The 24,666-nt window shown below is 43.5% G+C and overlaps 1 protein-coding gene across 11 annotated transcripts in view; it reads right to left on the reverse strand.

Annotated features, from left to right (window-relative positions):
• LOC144498811 (ciliary neurotrophic factor receptor subunit alpha-like) overlaps positions 1-24,666 on the reverse strand; it is a 314,103-nt gene that overhangs the window by 283,333 nt on the left and 6,104 nt on the right. The window contains exon 2 of one of the 11 annotated variants that reach the window (XM_078220561.1): positions 4,763-4,863. The exons of the other annotated variants lie outside the window; for them this stretch is intronic. The gene's annotated coding sequence lies outside the window, so the exon portion shown is untranslated. The remainder of the gene's footprint in view (positions 1-4,762; positions 4,864-24,666) is intronic. 11 annotated transcript variants of the gene reach the window in all.

Raw genomic sequence — 24,666 nt, forward strand, 5'->3', positions numbered from 1 at the left:
GGGAGAATGTGCACAAGTGACCCGAGGCCGGAATTGGACCCAGGCTGTTAGCATTATTCTGAACCAGGTCCATGGCCATACTATACCCACTTACAAATAGCTGGATACATAATAAACACCTTGAATATGGAGGTGGAGCTGGAGGACTGGAGAATTGCAAATAGTATACCTTCCAAAGGAATAAGCTCAACAACTATAGCTGATCAGGTTAACCTTGTTGGAAACAATAACCTGGAAAATAATCAATCACTTGTACAAGGGTAGATTAATGAAGGAAAACCAGTACAGATTTGTAAAAGACAAACTATGGGTTGGATTTTACATGGGATGCAGTGTTCATCACCTGGCAAAAAGATTTGCGGGAGGTGGGGGGGGGGGCCTGTCGTACTTGACCAGCTACTGGGAATTTCATTGGCTCACAGCTCTTGGAGGCAAGAAGCCCACCTTCAGCCAATGTGTGCACGTGTGCATGCACAGCTGGTGGACAGGGAGAGAAATACTGTTGGGGCATCTTCAAATGGGCACAGGACCAGGAACCACCCTTCCAGAACAGGGGCTTTCATCTAGCAGTTTAGACACAGGTTCCGTTGTGGGAGGAGGCCCTTCATTTGTCATTAAATTGGTCGCAACTCTCAATGAGCCCACTGGAGTGGTAAAATATATGCAGGGGCAGGATGCTGCTACCATGCATCTAAATTGATGTCCTGCCTCACCTACCAAGCCACCCATGGGGAGAAAAGAATTCCAGCCCATATTTAACTAACTTGTATCGCTAGACCAGAGGTCTCCAAACTACGGCCCGCGGACCACATCCGGCCTGCAACGGGCTAACATCCGGCCCGCAGCCAGTGGGGCGGGACGGGATTCCCGCTGCCGAAAACACTCCCGTGTCCGGAACCCGCCGCTGACTCAGGATCCGGACGCGGGGACGGAACAACAAAGAACAAAGAACAATACAGCACAGGAACAGGCCCTTCGGCCCTCCAAGCCCGCGCCACTCCCTGGTCCAAACTAGACCATTCTTTTGTATCCCTCCATTCCCACTCCGTTCATATGGCTGTCTAGATAAGTCTTAAACGTTCCCAGTGTGTCCGCCTCCACCACCTTGCCTGGCAGCGCATTCCAGGCCCCCACCACCCTCTGTGTAAAATATGTCCGTCTGATATCTGTGTTAAACCTCCCCCCCTTCACCTTGAACATATGACCCCTCGTGAACGTCACCACCGACCTGGGGAAAAGTTTCCCACCGTTCACCCTATCTATGCCTTTCATAATTTTATACACCTCTATTAAGTCTCCCCTCATCCTCCGTCTTTCCAGGGAGAACAACCCCAGTTTACCCAATCTCTCCTCATAACTAAGCCCCTCCATACCAGGTAACATCCTGGTAAACCTCCTCTGTACTGTCTCCAAAGCCTCCACGTCCTTCTGGTAGTGTGGCGACCAGAACTGGACGCAGTATTCCAGATGCGGCCGAACCAACGTTCTATACATCCGCATCATCAGACCCCAACTTTTATACTCTATGCCCCGTCCTATAAAGGCAAGCATGCCATATGCCTTCTTCACCACCTTCTCCACCTGTGACGTCACTTTCAAGGATCTGTGGACTTGCACACCCAGGTCCCTCTGCGTATCTACACCCTTTATGGTTCTGCCATTTATCGTATAGCTCCTCCCTACATTATTTCTACCAAAATGCATCACTTCGCATTTATCAGGATTGAACTCCATCTGCCTTTTCTTTGCCCAAATTTCCAGCCTATCTATATCCTTCTGTAGCTTCTGACAATGCTCCTCACTATCTGCAAGTCCTGCCAATTTTGTGTCATCCGCAAACTTACTGATCACCCCAGTTACACCTTCTTCCAGATCATTTATATAAATCACAAACAGCAGAGGTCCCAATACAGAGCCCTGCGGAACACCACTAGTCACAGGCCTCCAGCCGGAAAAAGACCCTTCCACTACCACCCAGACATTTCCACAGGCCGGACATTTGCTGCCGCTCCGTGCGGTGTCTGACGGACCCATGGGAATCCCTGCCCTCTTTACCGGCCTATTGTCCAATCAGAGCTGTTGTCCTATGTCTGACAGTTCATTAAACGAATCAGCAATTGAGACATCTGTTATCCAATTGCCGCTCTGCATTGACTGAGTGACAGCTGCTTTATCCAATCTGTAAACTCCATCTGTCTGAAATGAGCGAGAACAATGACAATGATGGCGGCAATTCACACCAATTCAGTTATGGAAGGAAAAAAGAAAAGAAAAGTGGACAGTGAGTGCCGCCTGTTTAATGAAGAATGGGGTGTAAAGTACTTCTTTGTACAAGCAGGTGATAAAGCCTTGTGTGTCATATGCAACGAAACTGTTGCAGTTTTGAAGGAGTACAATGTACGTCGGCACTATGAGACCAAACATGAACCAAGTTATTCCCAATTCACAGGAACACAGTGTTCAGAAAATTTTGAATCAATGCAACGCAGGTTGCTTTCCCAACAAGCTTTTTTTTTTAAAACGCAGAAGATAACTGAAAATGAAGCTTTAACCAGGGCCAGTTACAAACTAGCTTATGTGTTGGCTAAAAGAGGAAAGCCATTCACCGATGGAGATCTCAAAGAGTGTATAATGGAAGCAGTGGAAGAGTTATGCCCAGAAAAAGCAAATCTGTTCAAAATCATCAGTCTTGCACCAAATACTGTTGCTCGTAGAATTGAGGATATAGAAAGCAATATATTTCATCAAATTGCAGACAAAGCAAGAAATTTTCAGTTGTATTCTCTTGCACTTGATGAATTGACTGATGTGTGTGGCACATCACAACTCCTAGTAATCATCCGTGGCGTCAACAGTGAATTTAATCTGACACAAGAATTAGCATCAGTGCATAGCATGCACAGCACAGTAACTGGAGAAGACATCCTCAAAGAATTGCAAAAAAACTGTTAGAATATAACCTGGAGTGGAATAAACTGCAATGCGTGACAATTGATGGAGAAAAGAACATGTCTGGGGTGAAGAAAGGTTTGGTTGGACAAATCACAAAAGCTTGTGAGGTTGGTGGATTCTCAAAGCCCATGTTTCTGCATTGCATTATCCATCAACAAGCATTGTGCAGAAAATATGTGGATATGTCTTGTGTTCTGAAACCTGTTGTTTCAACAGTGAATTTCATTCGATCTCACGGGCTTAATCATCGCCAGTTTCGTGATTTTCTGAAAGAAACTGATTCTGAGTTCAGTGACTTGCCATATTATACAGCAGTTTGATGGCTTAGTTGTGGAAAGGTTCTATCACGGTTCTTTCAGCTCAGAGAGGAAACTGATTCCTTTCACAGAGAAGAATCAACCCGAACCACTTTTATCAAACACTGACTGGCTTTGGAAATTGGCATTTTTTGCAGACGTGACAGGCCATATGAATCAATTGAACCTGAAGTTGCAAGGTGAAACAAATTTGATTTGTGATCTATTCGCGCATGTCAAGGCATTCAGGGCAAAACTGATGCTATTTCAAGAACAGCTGAAAGTTCATAACTTGGTTCATTTTCCATGTTGTGAAAAATTTCATGAAGAAAGTGAAGCAGAATTTCCCTCTTCATTTGCAACAGAAATCATTAAGGACTTGCAAAAACAATTTCAGGAACGATTTTCTGATCTTGATGGAAACACAGATGAAATAAAGCTGTTTCAAAATCCATTTGGCTGCAATGTTGAAACACTCCCAAGTCAATTTCAAATGGAAATTATTGATTTCCAAACAGATGACATGCTGAAAGACAAGTATAAAGAAGGAAATCTGATCCAATTTTATAAATCTTTGCAGCCTGAGCAGTTTCCAAATTTGAAGCGAATTGCTTGTGGATTTGTATCAGTTTTTGGTACAACGTACCTGTGTGAACAAACATTTTCAAAAATGAAGTATGTCAAGTCCAAATATCGAGCAAATTTATCTGATGAGCATTTGAAGTCCATTCTAACAATTGGCTCCTCAAGCTTGAAACCTCAGTTCTGCAATATTTTGAAATTAAAAAAGCAGTTCCATCATTTCCATTAATCTTGTGCAAAACTTCATGATTTGTTGGTTACGATTGAAAACTCCAATTGCCAGAATTGTGTAGAAAGGTGCAGACTGAATTTATTTTTGTTCGACCTTTATTAATGGCTCAAGTTTATTTTGAATTTCTTTGCTTTGTTTTACTGAAGTTCTTTCTTGGGGCGTGTTTATTTTTCCTTATTGTGTGCCACAAAATTGGGCAAATTCTCATTTCAAGTAAACATTTGTAAAATTTCAGTAAATAAAAATTAAAAAATGAATAGCCTGCTTTTCTCATCTGCAGTTAAGTAATTGATTATTTTGTCAGAGCATTTGCTAATGTTTGACATTTTTACTCATTATATATCATGTGTAAGCACGGCATTGTTTCTTTGTAATTGTCACATTTCTCTTTTGTTCTGAATCATATCATGCTGATTACAAAGATGATCCAAATAAAACTTATTCATTCATTTAAATTTTATTCATTTATTTATAAAACTAATTTTTCTTCTTTGGCCCCCGAAAGTGTAAAATATACGATGTGGCCCTCGTACTGAAAAGTTTGGAGGCCCCTGCACTAGACTATTAATCCACAAACCCTTAGCTAATGTCCTGGGGACCTGGGTTCAAATCCTGCCATGGCAGATGGTGGAATGTTAATTCAATAAAAGATCTTGAATTACGAATCTATTTCCCATTGTCGGAAATCTGCTGTCCTTACCTGGTCCAGATGTGACAAGACTCCAGAGCCACAGCAATGTGGTTGACTCGACTGCCCTTCAAGGGCAATAAATGCTGGCCAACCAGCAATGTCCATGTCCCCTGAATGAATAAAAAAAGGGTGCAAAATTGGCCGAGTGACAGGAAAGGAGATAGTGGTGAATAGGTGTTTTTCCTAACTGAAGGAAGGCAAACAGTGGCATTCCCCAAGGGTCAGCACTTGGATTACTGTTTCGCTTGATGCATTGGTGTGCAAGGCACATTTCAAAATTTTAAGTGACAAAATTTGGAAGTATAGTGAACTCTGTGGGGGAGTGATGGATTTGAAGATGACTCAAGACAGGTTGGTGGAATGAACAGACATAGATGAACTTTAATACAGAAGTGTGAAATGATATACTTTGGTAGTAAGAACAAGGAGATGATATGGGCCATAGGAGACCACACCATTTTAAAAAAAAACAGCACTGGTTGCATAAAACAGCTAAGTTTAAAAAGCCTCCAGTAAAATTGACAGGCCAGGGAGAAGAGGATGGTAGAGTTGGTGTTTACAATGCTCAGCCAGTTAGAAAGAGGTTTTAATTCTAACACTGAGTAAATATAGGTACAACTCTGGCAGAACCACCCAAAGTTTTCAGTAAAAAAATAATGCAGTTTCGGATGGGTCCCAGCAAAGGAAATTGTTGCCTATATGTTCCAAAAGGGATTCCCCAGCACATCTTTGGGGTAAGCTCCAAATCTGATACTGGAGTGCTCTGGTCCAAAAGGGCAACATTTCTAGAGGAATGTAAGAACAGAGGCCTGGGGATATATGTTCATAAATCACTGAAGGTGTCAGAGAAGATTGAGAAAGCAGTTAAAGGCAAAATGGAGAGTGAAAAAAAAACAACACAATTTATGATGAAACTATAAATGATGTGTTCAGAGTTCATATATCCATTTCTGGACACCACATAAGGAATTATGAAAGCTTCAGAGAGGGTGCAGAAAATGGTTTCAAGGATGAAAGACTTCTATTGGAAGTTGGAGTTATTCTCCTTGGAAAAGGATGAAATGGGATTTAATTGTGGTAATTAAAATCTGGACAGGGTAGATAGGTAAACTGTTCCAATCGGCATAATAGTCCAGAACCAGAGGACACCAAGGTGATTGGCAAAAAGAACCAAGTGAAATTTATTCAAGGGTAGCAAGGATAAGCCAGATAATTACAGGCCAGTTAGTCTAATGTCAGTGGTAGGAAAATCATTGGAAAAAAATGTTCAGAATTAATCAATATCTGAAAGGCAGGGATTGATCAGGGATAGTCAGCATGGATTTGTTGGTGCCAGATCCTAACTAATTTAATTTTTTTGAAAAGGTAACCAAAGGGCGGCACGGTAGCACAGTGGTTAGCACTGCTGCTTCACAGCTCCAGGGTCCCGGGTTCAATTCCCGGCTCGGGTCACTGTCTGTGTGGAGTTTGCACATTCTCCTCGTGTCTGCGTGGGTTTCCTCCAGGTGCTCCGGTTTCCTCCCACAGTCCAAAGATGTGCAGGTTAGGTTGATTGGCCAGGTTAAAAATTGCCCCTTAGAGTCCTGAGATGCGTAGGTTAGAGGGATTAGCAAGTAAATATGTGGGGGTAGGGCCTGGGTGGGATTGTGGTCGGTGCAGACTCGATGGGCCGAATGGCCTCCTTCCGCACTGTAGGGTTTCTATTTCTATGAAATATAGGATATACACAATGAATGGTAGGTTCCTAGAGAGTATTGAGGAACAAAGGGATCTTGGTGTACAAGTCCATAGATCCCTGAAGGTGGCAGCACAGGTAGATAGGGTGGTGAAGGCAGCATACAAAATGCTTGCTGTTATTAGCTAGGGCACAGAATGTAAGAGCAGGGAGGTCTTAGTACAACTTTATAAAACATTGGTTAGGCCACAGATGGAGTATTGCATGCAGTTCTGGTCACCATACTATTGGAAGGATGTGATTGCACTGGAGAAGGTGCAGAGAAGATTCACCAGGATGTTGCCTGTCAGCTAAGAGACTGGATAGGCTGAGCTGGTTTTCCCTGGAGCAGGGGGATCTGATAGAGATATACAAATCATGAGGCATAGATAGGGTAGATTGTAAGAATCTTTTCCCCATGGCAGAGGTATCCAAGACCAGAGGACATAGGTTTTAAGATGGAGTAGTAAGTGGTTTAGAGGGGATCAAAAGAAAACATTTTCCACCCAGAGTAGTGGAAATATGGAACATTCTGCCTGAGGGTGGAGGAGGCAGGTACTTTCACAATATCTAAGAAGCATCTGGATGAGCACTTAAATCACCAAAGCATAGTCGGCTTTGGACTAAGTGCTGGAAATTTGGCATGTCAGCTACAACTCTCACCAACTTTTACAGATGCACCATAGAAAGCATTCTTTCTGGTTGTATCACAGCTTGGTATGGTTCCTGCTCTGTCCAAGACCGCAAGAAACTACAAAAGGTTGTGAATGTAGCGCAATCCAGCCTCCCATCCATTGACTGTCTACACATCCCGCTGCCTCGGCAAAGCAGCCAGCATAATTAAGGACCCCACACATTCTCTCTTCCACCTTCTTTGGTCGGGAAAAAGATACAAAAGTCTGAGGTCACGTACCAACCGACTCAAGAACAGCTTCTTCCCTGCTGCTATCAGACCTTTGAATGGACTTACCTTAAATTAAGTTGATCTTTCTCTACACCCTAGCTATGACTGTAACACGATATTCTGCACTCTTGTTTCCTTCTCTGAATGGTATGCTTTGTCTGTATAGCATGCAAGAAACAATACTTTTCAAGTATACTAATAAATAATCAAATCAAAATGGATTTGTGTTATTTGATAGTTGGCATAGACATGGTGGGCTGAAGGGCCTGTTTCCTCATTTCTTCATCGTATGGAAACTTTTTCAAAGCAAGTGTTTAGGATCTGGAATACACTGCCTAAAATGTGTGGAGGAGGTACATTTAATCATAGTTTACAAAAGGAATTGGATAAGCACCTGAAGAGAAGATATTTGCAGTGCTACAGGACTAGCTGAATTACCTTTGCAGAGAGGCTGAATGGCCTCCTTCTGTGCTGTAACCATTTATCAACAACATAAATTAGGAAACACATCATAACCGGATACAGAAATCTCTGGTGTCTGATGCAGAGTACCTCATGGAAATAACGGGCAGGAGAAAGTAATAGGATCCTTCCACAGTCCCACAAGCCTGCTTGGTACTTTAAAATTCTTCCCATTGCATTCTTGTGACCCCTCTGCATTATGAAACATAATTGGCAAGATTATTCTACCTTGCCCATTTAATCTTCAGAAAATGAAGAGGTAAAATTAGTAACCACACCACATGAAAAACTCAGTAATTGGATTACATGATTTGCATTCCAATCAGCCATGTTCCCTTCTACATTGTGATAAAAATTCTTAGCAGGGACAAACGGTGACTGAGGCACATTATTCAGGCTTCATAAAACTACTGGTACAGACGGTTAGCACAGTACAATCTGAAAAAATCCTACAACTCAGACAAATATATTCAAGCATCGTTAAGTGCCAAGCAATTTCAATTTAGTGTTACAAATAGGCTGCAATGAAGTTACTGTGAAATTTAATTGTGGTTTGCTATGTTTCTGTACTGAATAAATAGAAGGCTTCCCCCCGCCACCCCCCAGCAAACAGAAACAAAGCTGCAAGCTACAATTACTACAGGATCATTTCTGCTGCTTGCCCTCCAGCTCTGACCAGCCAGGATGCACAGGATCTTTGGGAGGAAGCCTCATTTGCATGGGTCTGGCAGACATCCATGTCGCTACAAGTGTATTTCTGTGCTCACTTCTCCAATGCAGCTGGAAAATCTGTCATACACCAAAGTGGTTGTCAAGGCTTTTCCTAAAAGCCCCATTCTATCCCTCCTGGAGGAGGGACTAGTGCTTGCAAACACACTGCACAAGTGAGAAGGAATAACCATCTCCAATAAGAGGGTAACTAACTATCTCACCTTGATATTCAATATCATCGCTGAATCCCCACCATCAACAATCTCTGGATTATAATTGACCAAAACACTGAACTGGGCTAGCCCTATAAATAGTGGCTACAAGAGCAGGTCAGAGCTTGGGAATTCTGCATTGAGTAACTTGCCTCTCCATCTTCTACAAGGCACAAATCAGAAGTGTAATGGAATCCTTTCCTGGCTGAGTGTGCCTTTAGCAACACTCAAGCTTGACATCATCCAGGACAACAGGATCTGCACCCATCCACCACCTTAACATTCACTCCCTCCACAATGGCAGCAATGTGTACCACCTACAAGATGCACTGCAGCAACTTACCAAGCCTCCTGTCCAAACCCACAACCTCTACCACCTATGACAAGGGCAGCAAGTGCATGGGAATACCACCTAGAAGGGCAAGGGCAGCAAGTGCATGGGAATACAACCACCTGCAAACTCCCCCCCATGACTTTCAATCACCATTCCTTCAATGTCACAGGGTCAAATCCTGGAATTCATCCCCAACAGCACTGACTTTGGCTGACTGCAATGGTTCAAGGCAGCTCACCACCACTTTCTCAAGGGCAACTAGAAGTGGGCAACATGTTCTGGCCATGGCAACATCACTCACATTCCAAGGGATAACAGTGAGTGGGCAAAGATCTGGCAAGAAATTGCTGAGCTCAGATGCAGAAGGATCTGAGTGTTGTGATGCATGAAGCAGAAATGCTAGTTTATAGGTACAGCGAGTAATTTTGTTTTTTATTCATTCATGAAATGTGGGCATCACTGGTTGAACCAGCATTTGTTGTCCATCTCCAACTGCTCTTGAACTGAGTGGCTAGCTAGACCATTTCAAACGGCATCTTTAAGTGTCAACCATATTGCTGTGGATCTGGAGTCACATGTAGGCTAGACCAGGCAAGGATGGCAGATTTCCAATCCCAAGGGACGTTAGCAAACCAGATTGGTTTTTCAACAATGGTTTCATGGTCATTAGACTTTTAAATCCATATTTAAAGTTAATTTTTATTGAATTCAAAATTTTACCATCTGCTACGGTGGGATTTGAACCCAGATCATTAGCCTGAGTCTCTAGATTACAACTTCAGCGACAATGTCACTGCCTACCTTAAGAAAACTCATACAAAGCTGCTGTTTGTACAAAACACTGGTGAGACCATACCTGGAGTACAGTATTGGTCTCCTTATTAAAGGAAGGACATAAATGCTTTAGCAGCAGTTCAGAAGAGGTTTACCAAACTAATACTCGGAACGGGCAGGCTAAAAGGAGGAAAGATTGGAAAAGATAGGCTTCCATCCACTAAAATGCCAAGACCCCAAGTTGTCTTGACAGGGAGAATGTGGAGATGTTTCCTCTTGTGGAATAATCTAGAAATAAGGGTCATCTATTTAAGACAGATGAAGAGAAATTTTCTGATGAGTCTTTGGAACTCCCATCTTCCAAAAGGCAGTGGAAGCAGAATCTTTGAATATTAAAAGGAAAAGGTAAATTCATCCACTTGAAATGAGGGACCAATCAGAAGTCAGCAATGTTGTTCTTGACAAGGCTAACCAAATCAGACCAATTACGCAATTGTCTAACCAATCACATGGAAACACTGGTATTTACTCTGTCGGAGATTCACAATAGAAGGCAGAGCCACAAGCAGCAAAAATAAGTTCCCAGTTCCATGAGAAGTCCAATAAAATGGGATGCTTAACTATTATGTGCATTTCATTTGGTTAAACATCATGATGCTGCCAAGGTGGACAGTTAAGTAGCAGTAAGAGGGAGAGTTACTTTTCTGTATGTAGTAAGTTAGGAGTTATCTTCTGGTTCGTGTTTATGAAAACCTATTATGGTGATCATTTTGTAGTCTTAAGAGGAAGATGTTACAATTATGAGGTTCATTAGATTGGCCTGAATTTTTGCCCTCTTTGAGAAAATGGCACTGGAAGTCCCACCCCCATCATTATTGTAGGATTGTTGAACATGGGTCAAACTTTGTGAAGAGGCAGTTAAATTACAGCTGCTTTCAGTCTGATCTGATGGCGAATATTTAAACTCAAGTTCTTTGAGAGGTAGGATACCCTTTGGAAGACCTTTTTGGAGAAGCAAAGGTCCCCATTGGGATTGTTAAAATTAGACATAAATGTGTTTTAAAAAATGGATAAACAAGTCAGAAGGAAGCTCTCAAGGCATTTACATCTAAGTGTTGGAATAAAAAAATTAGTACATGCTATCTGTGTTGACATAAACCTGAGATCTACCATTACAGGATTAGTGCCGAATGGCTGATTCCATAATCATTATCAGTGGGTGCCTGGAAGTTCTGATTGGTTCACAGTTCAAGTGCTTATAAAGTCTTTGAACAAGGATTATGAATGCAACTACTTGTACTTAGAAGTTAAAATGTAGTGAATGTGTTTTTAATAACTCAATGGGAATTCATTGGAGAACTTTAGTTTATCACCAGCATGGATCTGGATATTGGGCAAGTTGGCATGAAGGGAATAAGGGCAAAGGGTGGTGGATATGGGTTGGCACTAAGTTGTACAGGGGCTAAGGGCCATGAGGGTGCATAGGTTGGCACTGGAGTGTATAAGGAACAAAGGTGGAGTGATTAGGGGCACAAGTGCAGCATAGAAATTTGGGGGGGGGGGGTGATGAGTTCCACAGGGATGTTTTGTTTGTTCAGTTCTTTACTCCACATCTGGGACAAAGTACTGAAGCACTGAGGTGGGTCTTTCACCTACCCCACAGATCATGGTTGCCAATGAATGCTTTCCAGGAGCAGTGGCACTCTCACATCTGTGAATAGGGGATCCTATTGTTTTACTCAGAAGAAAGTGCTTACAATTGGAGACAGTGGCAATCTGTGTGCTAATAGTGGATAGACTGCAAGTTTACAAATTCTCAAAGTGTTGAAAACATTGCATTGTTAACATGCATGCTTTAAACTGTCCATTTATTTCTTGGATTAAAAAAAGTTAGGATCTCAAGGATAGCTCATTAATGTTTCTACCTGGATACAGGGCCCATCTGATTCATGTTGCCATGGAGATGGGCTTTTGGGTAAAGGTTTTTAAGATATCCCAGAAACTCACACTGAGATCTTCCAGAGGCTGGGAGAGAAAGGGCAGCTTAGCTCACCATGCAGGAGAGAGTGTGCACTCGGATTGGTAGGACCAAATTTGTAAGGCAAGTAAGGATAGCCAATTTCCTTTCCCAAGATGGAAAAGAACACAATAATCACAGTTGAGTGGTTCCAGGAGAATTGAATCAACAATATAACATATGCCTGTTATTGGGTTGTATTAAAAATTGTTTTAATTTCCCTTCCCCCCACAATTCTCATCCTGTTAACTCCTAATCCCAAAATGGGCATACACAATGAGATGGACTGGAGATTCTTCTTCCCTTTAGCTAAAGCTTGGTGAATCTTCCAGTGTGGTACAAATACAGTTTATTCTATCTGACCATGAGCACCCACCTGATTTTCTCTCAGAATCCATTGTAAATTGATTCACAATTGGCCATGTATCCAGGTAGGAATGCTATAACCTTTTAGATCCCCAACTTCATTTTATTTTGGAATTATATAGACAGTTTAAGATAAAACGGTTTACAAACTGGATATTCCTCACACCTCAGGCTTAACAGTTTACCCATCAGCGCAGCTCTGGTCATTATTTATTAAATGTGAAAAACTTGCATCTTCTTCCCAGAAAATCATACGGCCCATTGAGTCTGCACTGAAAGAGGGTCCCATCCAGGCGCTAGCCTCATAACCCCACACATTTATCTCGCTACTCCCCAAACCTACACATCATGGGACATTCAGGGGCAATTTACTGTGGCCAATCCACCTTCCCTGCACATCTTTTGATTGTGGGAGGAACTTGGGTCTCTGGTGCTGTGAGGCAGCAGTGCTAATCACTCCACTGCTTCCCCAGGTCCACCTTCATATTTGCGACAAGATACTGACAGGCATGTTGTAAATTTCCAACACTTATGCTTATTTTGGAATGAATAAAAGGTACAGAAAATATAACGTTTATTTGTCACAAGTAAAGCTTACATTAACACTGCAATGAAGTACTGTGAAAATTCCCTAGTTGACACACTTTGGCACCTGTTTGGATCAATGCACCTAACCAGCATGTCTTTCAGACTCTGGAAGGAAACCGGAGCACCCAAAGAAAACCCACGCAGACACGGGGAGAACATGCAAACTCCACACAGACAGTGACCCAAGCCGGGAATCGGACCCACATCCCCGATGCTGTGAGGCAGCAGTGCTACTGTGCTGCCCATAAATTAGGTGATTGGTTTTTAAACAGGCAGGTAAAAGAAAGACAGTTTGAAATGGCATCAGTTCAAAGGTATTCATCAATGTAGTTCAGGAATTATTATAGTAACAAAATACTCTGATATTTGACCGGCTTAACTAATGTTCCATTGTGCAAAGTTACAAAACTGGCAGACCCAGAGACAAAACCATTAACTACCACTTGTCAAATTGTTAAAAACAAGCATTCCTGTGAAAACTGCATCACAATTAAGTGCTGTGAGCAGAGAATGATTCTGGTCAACATCATGATCACTTTGAAACGGAGTTTGAGCAGAGAACATGCTGCTCCAAAAAGCAACATGGCCTCCCTTAAAGTTATCTGGAAAGCTTTGAAACCGAGCTCTTAATTTTTCTGATTAGTTAGATCAGTCTATTTCTCTTGTCACAGAAAGTACATCAAGAGATACTGAAATCTGCTCTAACCTGGAAGCAGTTAGCCACTTCTGGTTTGCGATATTGTGAGTGCACACCAGTTGTTCATCATATCACCAAATGCATCAATCAACCTATCACCACATGATGAACATCAGACAGTCAATGTGTATCTGAACAAAGAAATATCTATTTCCATGCAACATTTAACTCAAAACTGCTTGTTTAATGTGGTACAAATATGAAGAGCATTCAGCAAACCACAATCAGTGATGTTGGTTTTGATAGAGGATACCCTGGTCATCCGACACAGGGAAGTAGTGTTTCACTTCTTAGTACTCCGAAAGTGTGATAACAGCTGGATTGAGTTATCATACCAGGAAGGGTTGTCGAAGCCAGGGTACCGAACTTCAAGAAAAGGGTAGATGCTTTAATGAGAGTTCAATATTTCAAAAAATTCCAAGATGGCACCGGAACGAGGCGACTTCTTGCAAGCTGTGCCCAGCATACCTTCTAATTCTCTCTTTTACTCTCGTTCTTTCTCTACACCCTAGCTATGACTACATTCTGCACTCTTCTTCTGTGAACGGTATGCTTTGACTGTATAAGCGCACAAGAAATAACACTTTTCACTGTATACTATGTATGTGACAATAATAAATCAAATATGGCTGGTTTTTGGAAAGGAGTAAGCTGAAGAACTTTTTCATTCTGAATCTATTCTGTAGAGTGCCGTAAGATTCAATGCTGGGGCTTCAGCTATTTGTATTCAATATTAATGACTTTGTTGATGAGACTAAAAAGGGTATCCAAATTTGCTGATGATACAAAGCCGGATGGGATGGGAGGAACAACAAGGTTGTAGATGAAGTATAATACAAGGAAAAAAAAGTTGCTGTTCTGAGAGACTTGGGTGTACTTCTGCAAGGATCATAAAAAGTTACATGCAGAGACAGCACACAATCAGATTGTCCTATATTGCACGGGATAGGAATCAAAGAATAAGGAAGTTTAGCTACAATTATACAGGCTTTAGTGAGACCATACGTGGAGTACAGTTTGCAATTTTGGTCTCCATAGTGTAGACTTACATTGGGAGTGGAGCAGCAAAGGCTCACTGGATTGGTTCCTGGAGAGGTTTGCCCTGTGATTGGATGCTGAATAAACTGGGCCTATCCTCACTGGAGTTAAGAATGAAAGGTGATCATTGAAACATACAATTTTCTGAAGGTGTTTGACAGAAGATGGTTTGCCCTGGCTGCAGAATTTAGAACATGCGGGCAAACCTGGAGGAAGGAGCCAAATCTTCAGCTTGAGGACCCATATCTTTGAAATTTTCTATCCTAGAGGGTGGTTGTTAATGCTTCATCATCAAGTATACTCAAGGCTGAAATTCACGTGTTTTTGGTCTCACGGGAATCAAGGGATTTGGGAAGCAGGCAGGAAAGTCAAGACTAAAGATCATATTGAACCACAGAGCAGGCTTGATGGACCATTTGGTCTGTTCATTTTCCTATTTCAAAATTAGCAAGAGCATTTAACATCATTCTTTCATTTCTGAAGATAATGAGAATATCATAAAGGCATGAGATAGAGCCAATAACTAAAAAAGGTTAATTAAAATACTGTGGATGCTGGAAATGAAAATAAAAACAAAATACTGGAAAATCTCAGCAGGCCTGGCAGCATCTGTGGAGAGAAAGAGTTAACGTTTCGGATCAACAGGATTCTTCCACAGAACTCAAAAAAAGGTTCAGTTTATTTTACTGGATGGACTATTACTTTTACCTAGATATCAGAACACAGAGCATTCTTGAAAACAGTGAGCTGGATCCCCAGAAGAGGAGCTAGAAACAAGTAAGCCAAAAATATCTATGACCTAAACACAACTGTCAAGAGCACAAGTTACCATCACTGTTTTCCATGGGAGCACAACAGTACATTCAATTGATGCTTATTATTGGCAAATTTGATGACGGGCCTTGGTCATGGTTGAAAGCTATAGGAAATAGAGAATACACGTTAAGAATAGCAGTGAAGCTAAGCTTTGGTTTTCTATCTGTGGATGCAGAAGGACCTAACACTTGATTTTGTTTCTAAAAACAGAATGAGTGCAATGAATTTTGAATCTCAACACAATAAAATGAAATGTGACCAGGATGTGGGAGGTCCTGGAGGCTCCTAGCCTCCCAGACGACCATATCTGTGCTGGGTGTGTTGAGCTGCGGTTCCTAAGGGACCATGTTAGGGAACTGGAATTGCAGCTCGAGGACCTTCGCCGGGTTAGGGATAGTGAGGAGGTCATTGACAGGAGCTATCGGCAGGTGGTCACACCGGGACCACGGGAGGAGGGTAACTGGGTAACAGTGAGGAAGGAGAAAGCTCGGGTGATGGTGAGCACCCCGGTGGATGTGCCCCTTAATAATAAGTACACCTGTCTGAGTACTACTGGGGTGGACAGCCCACCTGGGGGAAGCAGCGGTGGCAGTGTCTCTGGAGCTGAGCCTGGCCCAGTAGTGCAAAGGGGTAAGGAAAGGAGGGTAGTGCTAATTGGGGACTCTACGGTGAGAGGGTCAGATAGGCGTTTTTGCGGACACAGACGGGACTCTCGGATGGTGGTTTGCCTCCCTGGTGCAGGGGTCCGGGATGTCTCTGGTCGAGTCCCAGAAATCCTGAAGGGGGAGGGAGAGGAGCCCAAGGTCGTGATGCATATAGGTACTGCTGACATCGGTAGGAAGAGGGAAGGGGTCATGAAAAGAGAATATAGGGAGTTGGGTAGACAGCTGAGAAAGAGGAATGCAAAGGTAGTAATCTCGGGATTGCTGCCTGTGCCGCGGGAGAGTGAGAACAGGAATCGGTGGAGAATTAATGCGTGGCTGAGGGACTGGAGCAAGGGACAAGGATTTGGGTACTTGGATCATTGGGACCTCTTTAGGGGCAGGTGTGACCTGTTTAAAAAAGACGGGTGGCACTTGAATCCCAGGGGGACCAATATCCTGGCGGGAAGGTTGGCTAAGGCTACTGGTGAGACTTTAAACTAGAAAGGTTGGGGGGAGGGAATCGAAATGAGGGGACTGAGAGCGAGGAGGTTAGCTCGCAAATAGATAAGGAATGTAGACAGGGTAAGAGGGAGGTTAGACGAGTGAGGGAGAAGGGAAGTGCTCAGGCTGAAGGTCTGAGATGTGTCTATTTTAATGCCAGGAGTGTAGTGAATAAAGTGGATGAGCTTGGAGCGTGGATTGCTGCTTCGAATTGTGATGTGGTGGCCATTACGGAGACTTGGATGTCTCAGGGACAGGACTGGGTGCTTCAGGTGCCGGGTTTTAGATGTTTCAGGAAGGACAGGGAGGGAGGCAAGAGAGGGGGGGGAGTGGCACTGTTGATCAGGGATAGTGTCACGGCTGTAGAGAAGGTGGACGCCGTGGAGGGACTGACTACGGAATCTCTGTGGGTGGAGGTTAGGAACAGGAAGGGGTCGGTAACTTTGCTGGGTGTTTTCTATAGGCCGCCCAATAGTAACAGAGATGTTGAGGAGCAGATGGGGAAACAGATCCTGGAGAGATGTAGGAATAACAGAGTTGTCGTGATGGGAGATTTTAATTTCCCAAACATAGATTGGAATATCCCTAGGGCTAGGGGTTTGGATGGAGAGGAGTTTGTTAGGTGTGTCCAGGAGAGTTTCCTGACACAGTATGTGGATAAGCCTACTAGAGGAGAGGCTGTTCTTGATCTGGTGCTGGCTAATGAACCTGGACAGGTGGAGGATCTCTCGGTGGGTGAGCATCTTGGGGATAGCGATCATAATTCTATCTCCTTCACGATAGCATTGGAAAGAGATAGGGTCAGGCAGGCTAGGAAAGTGTTTCTCTGGAGTAAAGGGAAATACGGTGTCATCAGGGAGGAAATTAGACGGGTAAATTGGAAGGAGGCATTCTTGGGGAAAAGTGCCGAAGGAAAGTGGAGGATTTTCAAGGAATGTTTGTCTGGAGCTCTGCATGACAACGTTCCGATGAGACAGGGGGGTGTTGGTAGGGTACGGGAACCGTGGTGCACGAAGGTTGTGATGAACCTGGTGAATAAGAAAAGAGAGGCGTACAGAAGGTTCAGAGAGCTAGGAGGTGTTAAGGATTTAGAGGAGTATACGCGATGTAGGAAGGAGCTTAAGAAGGAAATTAGGAGAGCGAGAAGGGGTCATGAGAAGACCTTGGCGGGTAAGATTAAGGAGAATCCCAAGGCTTTCTACAAATATGTCAAGAGTAAAAGGATGAGATGTGAAGGCATAGGACCCTTAAAAGGTGAAGGGGGAAAAGTTTGTGCGGAACCGTTAGAAATGGCGGAGCTGCTTAATGAATACTTTACCTCGGTATTCACGGTGGAAAGGGATCTGGGTGGTTGTACTGCTGGATTGCGGAGGACAGAAAGGATCGAGCATGTGGACATAAAGAAAGAGGATGTGTTGGAACTATTGAATGGCATCAAGGTTGGTAAGTCGCCGGGACCGGATGGGATGTACCCCAGGTTACTGTGGGAGGCGAGGGAGGAGATTGCGGAGCCTTTGGCGATGATCTTTGCATCGTCGATGGAGACGGGAGAGGTTCCGGAGGATTGGAGGATTGCGGATGTGGTCCCTATATTCAAGAAAGGGAACAGGGACAGCCCGGGAAATTACCGACCGGTGAGTCTAACCTCAGTGGTTGGTAAGTTGATGGAGAGGATCCTGAGAGACAGGATTTATGATCATCTAGAGAAGTTTAGTATGATCAAAAGTAGTCAGCACGGCTTTGTCAGGGGCAGGTCGTGCCTTACGAGCCTGGTTGAGTTCTTTGAAAATGTGACCAAGCACATTGACGAAGGAAGAGCGGTGGATGTGGTCTATATGGACTTCAGCAAAGCGTTCGATAAGGTCCCCCATGCAAGACTTCTTGAGAAAGTGAGAGGGCATGGGATCCAAGGGGCTGTTGCCTTGTGGATCCAGAACTGGCTTGCCTGCAGAAGGCAGAGAGTGGCTGTGGAGGGGTCTTTCTCTGCATGGAGGTCAGTGACCAGTGGAGTGCCCCAGGGATCTGTTCTGGGACCCTTGCTGTTTGTCATTTTCATAAATGACCTGGATGAGGAAGTGGAGGGATGGGTTGGTAAGTTTGCTGACGACACCAAGGTAGGTGGTGTTGTGGATAGTTTGGAGGGATGTCAGAAGTTGCAGCGAGACATAGATAGAATGCAAGACTGGGCGGAGAAGTGGCAGATGGACTTCAACCCGGATAAGTGTGTAGTGATCCATTTTGGCAGATCCAATGGGATGGAGCAGCAGTATAAAATGAAGGGTACCATTCTTAGCAGTGTAGAGGATCAGAAGGACCTTGGGGTCCGGGTCCATAGGACTCTTAAATCGGCCTCGCAGGTGGAGGATGCGGTCAAGAAGACGTATGGCGTACTGGCCTTCATTAATCGAGGGATTGAGTTTAGGAGTCGGGAGATAATGCTGCAGCTTTATAGGACCCTGGTTAGACCCCACTTGGAGTACTGCGCGCAGTTCTGGTCACCTCATTACAGGAAAGATGTTGAAGCCATTGAAAGGGTGCAGAGGAGATTTACAAGGATGTTGCCTGGATTGGGGGGCATGCCTTATGAGGATAGGTTGAGGGAGCTTGGTCTCTTCTCCCTGGAGAGACGAAGGATGAGAGGTGACCTGATAGAGGTTTACAAGATGTTGAGGGGTCTGGATAGGGTGGACTCTCAGAGGCTATTTCCAAGGGCTGAAATGGTTGCTACGAGAGGACACAGGTTTAAGGTGCTGGGGGGTAGGTACAGGGGGGATGTCAGGGGTAAGTTTTTCACTCAGAGGGTGGTGGGTGAGTGGAATCGGCTGACGTCGGTGGTGGTGGAGGCAAACTCGTTGGGGTCTTTTAAGAGACTTCTGGATGAGTACATGGGATTTAATGGGATTGAGGGCTATAGATAGGCCTAGAGGTGGGGATGTGATCGGCGCAACTTGTGGGCCGAAGGGCCTGTTTGTGCTGTGGCTTTCTATGTTCTATGTTCTATGATGTCACAAGGCACAAATTGTGGATTTAGGATTGCTGACTTTAGTTGTACTCTTTATGACGAATATGATATTGCTTTTTTCATACTGTGCATTGAAGAACTACTTAAAGATAATTTATCCATGCCTTTGTTACCCTTGTCTGGACTATGCCAATGCACTCTTATCACTACCTATAAACCCAAGCTCATTGCTACTGGTATCCTATCTCAAGTCCAGTTTACCCATTATCCCTATGCTTACTGACTGATATTTGCTGCTTTTCCAGTAATTCTTCTACATTAAAATTCTCATCCTCATTTTCAAATCCCTCTATGACCTCACCCCACTGATCTGTTAGCTTTCCAAGCCTTACGAGATCCCACTGTTACTGGCTTCCTGTGTATCCCCAATTTTAATCTCACCACCACTGGCAGCAGTGTCATCAGTTACCTTTAAAGGCTTCCCTTCAAAAATATTCAGGTAGAGTTTAAAACAGAAACATGTTGCTGAAGTATTTTGTCTTGCACTCTTCAGAACAAACAGAAGAATGTCAAATTTCAAACGATCACAACAGTTTATATTACCAGTAGGAAAATGATGCTGATTACAAGTACAGAGGCACTGCCATGGAAAAAGCAATAGGGAACCACAAGTTCCCGGGTAATTCAAAAAGGCACATCTTACTTTTATTTGCAGTGAATGTACGTCATTTCCAGCAAATGTAAATGAGCCACACTACATGCCTAACTGATTACCTTAAACTAGGGGCTACTGCACTCTAGGATTGTTCAGCAAGTATTGTACAATTGCCAAATCACATCTATAATTTGATGTTTTGTTTTCGCTTCTTCTAGTGCAGGCTGGTTAGGTACAGCCTGTGCTCTGCCAATTACAAACCAACAACAGGAACACGCCTTTGATTAGATTACCCAATTGCTGGGATGTGCACCCCATGTACCTGACATTGTAGTTTACACATGAAGTTGCTCAAATGTGTGGTAGGTAAAACATTGGACTGACAGCAGAATCATGTTAGAGGAAAATATCACCTATGTAGCCATTGCATAGAAGTAACGCGAAACAGTTTTCTTAGCCAGTTGTTTAAATGTTTGAGATACCTTAATCTATATAAAGGGTAAGAGGTTAATGAGGGAAAGTGCAAGACCCATTAGAGACCAAGAAGGTAATCTGTGTGTGAAGCCTCAGGCATTAGAAGGGTGTTAAATGAATACATCCCAGAAGGAGAACATTGCCCCATTTCCTGAATCTGTGTCTATGAGAACCTTGAGCAGTTTGACATAGAAACAGGCTTAAAAATGGACAAATTCAAAAACTGTTGTGGGAGCAAGGCAAGAAATTGTAGGGGGAGGGGATGCCAGAGGATGGCTAATGAGGTTCCACTTTTCAAGTGTGGTAGAGAAGGACCAGGGAATTACAGACCAGTGAGTCTCACACCTGTGGTAGGGAACCGATTGAGAATATTCTGAAGGTGAGAATTAATGGTTGTAAATTGAAAGAGGTGGATACTCAGCAAGACCTTGGTGTCCTTGTGCATCAGTTGCTGAAACTAAGTGTGCAGGTACAGGGGGTAATGAAGGAGGCAAATGGTATGTTGGCCTTCATAGAGAGAGGATTTGAGTATAGGGATGTTTTTCTACAATTGTATAGGACATTGGCGAGGCCACACCTGGAGTAGACTGCAGCAAAGGTTTACCAGGCTGATGCCTGGGATGGCAAGTCTGTCATATGAGGAGATACTAAGTTGGTTAGGATTATATTCACTGGAGTTTAGAAGAGTGAGGGCGGATCTCATAGAAGCTTATAAAATTTTAAGTGTAGATTCAGAAAGAATGTTTCCAATGGTGGGGGAGTCCAGAACTTTGTGGATAAGGGGTATACATTTTAGAAAAGAGGTGAATCTGTGGAATTCACTACACATAATGTGGTTCTTAAGTGTTCATGGGCAGAGATGTCAGTTAGGGCAGTGATATGCTCTTCCTGCCAGATGTGGGAGATCCAGGAGTTTTGTAGCATCCCTGACGACTTTGTCTGCGGGAAGTGTGACCAGCTGCAGCTCCTCATAGACCATGTGGAGCAGCAGCTGAATACACTGCGGAGATACAGGGGACAGAGAGTGTAATAGACGCTAGCTTCAGAGAGGTGGTCACACCACAGGGTGACTGCTAGGAGACGTAGACAAGGCAGGAGTCTGAAACAGGTTGAAAGAGACCTGATAGCAGTCTTCAAAATTATGAGAGGCATAGGCAGAATGGATGGTCAGAGTCTTTTTCCAAGGATGGAAGTGTCAATTACAAGGGGGCACAGATTCAAGGAGAGAGGTGGAAGTTTAAGGAAGATGTGCAGGGGAAGTTTTTCATGCAGAAAGAGTGGTGGGTGCCTGGAACATGCTGCCAGAGGAGGTGGTGGAAGCAGGCACATTAGCAATATTTAAGAGGCATCTGGATGGGTACATGAATAGGGAGGGATATGGACAGAGTAAGAGCAGAAGGTTTAAGTTTAGTCAGAGCATCATGATCGGCACCAGTTTGAAGGGCCAAAGGGCCTGTTCCTGTGCTGTACTTTGTCGTCCGACTTCATATAGATATGGCTCTCGGGGCTAATTTCTTCTTGTTTATCTCTACTTCTACTTGGAAAGGCACAAGTTAATTACAGATAATCAGCATGGTTTTGTCAGAGGGAGATGTTGCCTAAAACATTTCATAGAATTTTTCTGAAAATGATCAGTGTGTGGATGAGGGAAGTATAGCTAATGTCATTTAAATGGATTTTAGCAAAGCCTTTGACAAGATCCCACATGGGAAACTGATGAGAAGGTTGAAGCACGTGGAATTCAGGAAACTTGGGTGCGAGATGGTTCAGGGCAACTTGGCAAGCTGGATCCGAAACTGGCTTAGTGATAGGAAAAAGGAGGGTGGTAGAAGTCAATTTCAGTGATTGGAGGCCAATGTTCAATGGCATATCACAAGGTTCAGTGCTGAGACTTTTATATACATAAATGATATAGATGAGCATGTGGGACGGGGAAATGAGAAGTAAATTTACAGAAGATTGGTAGGGTGGTTAATAGTGAAGGTGGTTGTAGATTACAGCAAGCTATACATGGTTTGATCAGAAGAGCACAGCAGTGGTAGAGGAAATCATAGAATCCCTATGGTGCAGAAAGAGGCCATTTGTCCTTCCACCAACAAAATCCCATCCAGCGCCTATCCCCACACGCCTATGCATTTACCCTGCTTGTCCCCTGACACGAAGGGACAATTTATCATGACCAATCAATCTAACCTGCACATCTTTGGACTGTGGGAGGAAATCAGAGCATCTACAGGAAACCCACACAGACACGCGAAGGACATGCAAACTCCACACAGACAAACAGTGCCCCAAGGCTGGAATTGACCCTGGGTCCCTGGTGCTGTGAGGCAGCAGTGTTAACCACTGGCGTTGTGCCATGAGGTGATGCACTTTGGAAGAAGAAACAAGACAAGGGATTAATGAATGCAGGACACTGGGAAGCTCAGAGGAACCAATGGATCTTGGGGTACTTATTCAGATTCCTGAAGGTGGCAAAGCAGGAGACTAGGGTAGTTAAGAATGCATGTGGGACACTTGCTTTTATCGGCTGTGGCATAGAGTACAAGAGCAAGGAGGTAATTAATGCTGGAGTTGTACAGAGTATTGGTTAGGCCACAGCTGGAGTACTGGTCACCTCAATATATTTCATTTGAGGGGGTGCAGAGGAGATTCAGTAAGATGTTGACTTGGATGGAGTATGAGCTATAAGAGACTGGATCGGCTTGGACTGCTTTCTTTAGAGCAGAGAAGAGACATGATTGAGGGGTATGGACAGGGTGAATAGGGAGCAACAGTTCCTCTTGGCTGAGGGGTCAAGGGAGCATAGTTTTAGGGTGAGAAGCAGGAGATTCAGGAGAGACTCGAGAGAAAAAAAAAATCACAGACCGGTGAGAATTTGGAATGCACTGCCCGGAAAGGTAGTGGTATCTCAAACTTATTTGAATGAGCACTTGAAATATCATAACATTCAAGGATATGGGACAGGTGCTGTAAAACTGGATTAGCGTGACTTTAATGGTAGTTATTGTTGGTGCAGATTCAATGGGCCAAAGGGCCTTTTCTGCGCTGTATGACTATAATCTTGACGTTCAAGGATAATTTGAAGACTGAGCACTTTCCAGGCCCAAATGTGGCAACCTTTGGATCATTTGTGTGACAAAGTGAACAGTAATCTGATCAGTATAGCTAATCACCCACAGTATAGTTTGATGAGCTTGATTTCTGAATCAAGATTGCAAGGGCGGCTCAGGCCTTATTTACAAGATTGCTCATTCAGTCAATCTTCTATCTCAGAGCTATAGGAATCTCAATACGCATCTTGTCCTGTAAAGGTAGGTTTACGGTAGACAATAGTGAAGAACACATTAGCCTGGTCTACCTCAGATTACCATGGAATGGCAAAATGTCAATAATTGAAGCAATTTCTTACAGTTAAGTGTTATTTTCCACTAACAGGATGCAGCCTGTCTATAAAGTAAATTTGCCTACTGTACAATTAAGCAAACTCACATGAATTTCAGAGCTGATGGGATCCTAGGCATGTAGGCCATTGATTGGCTGATGACATGTTCCTTTGGCTGTTCATAAACCGTTTTCAACCCTGCATTCGCCACTATCGGGGCTCATGACCCTCTAGAGAAACATTTCTCCTCATTTCCATCTTAAATGGAAAGCCCCTTGTTTTTGAACTATGTAACCCTGTTCTAGTCTCTGCCACAAGAGGAAGCGTCCTTTCAACATCCACCCTGCCCAGTCCCCACAGAATCTTTAAACTGTTTTTAAAAAAAAACAGCTTTCATTTGTCTAACCCCAATGGATGCAGGCCCATCTTGATCTATCTTTCCTCACAAGAACGAATCTTGCTGCTAATGCATTTACATTTCCGCATCACTTGCTGTACTTGGACACCCAGATCCCACTGTATCTCAAAGAGTTTGTAATCTCTCTTCGTTTAAATAATCCAAATTTTCCCTAATTATTCTCCATCTGACCACTCACTCAACCTATCCATATCCCTCTGCAGTACGTCCTTTTCACAACTTACCCAAATTTAGTCTCCAC

The sequence above is a fragment of the Mustelus asterias genome, chromosome 1, assembly GCF_964213995.1.
Source record: "Mustelus asterias chromosome 1, sMusAst1.hap1.1, whole genome shotgun sequence".
NCBI lineage: Eukaryota > Metazoa > Chordata > Chondrichthyes > Carcharhiniformes > Triakidae > Mustelus > Mustelus asterias.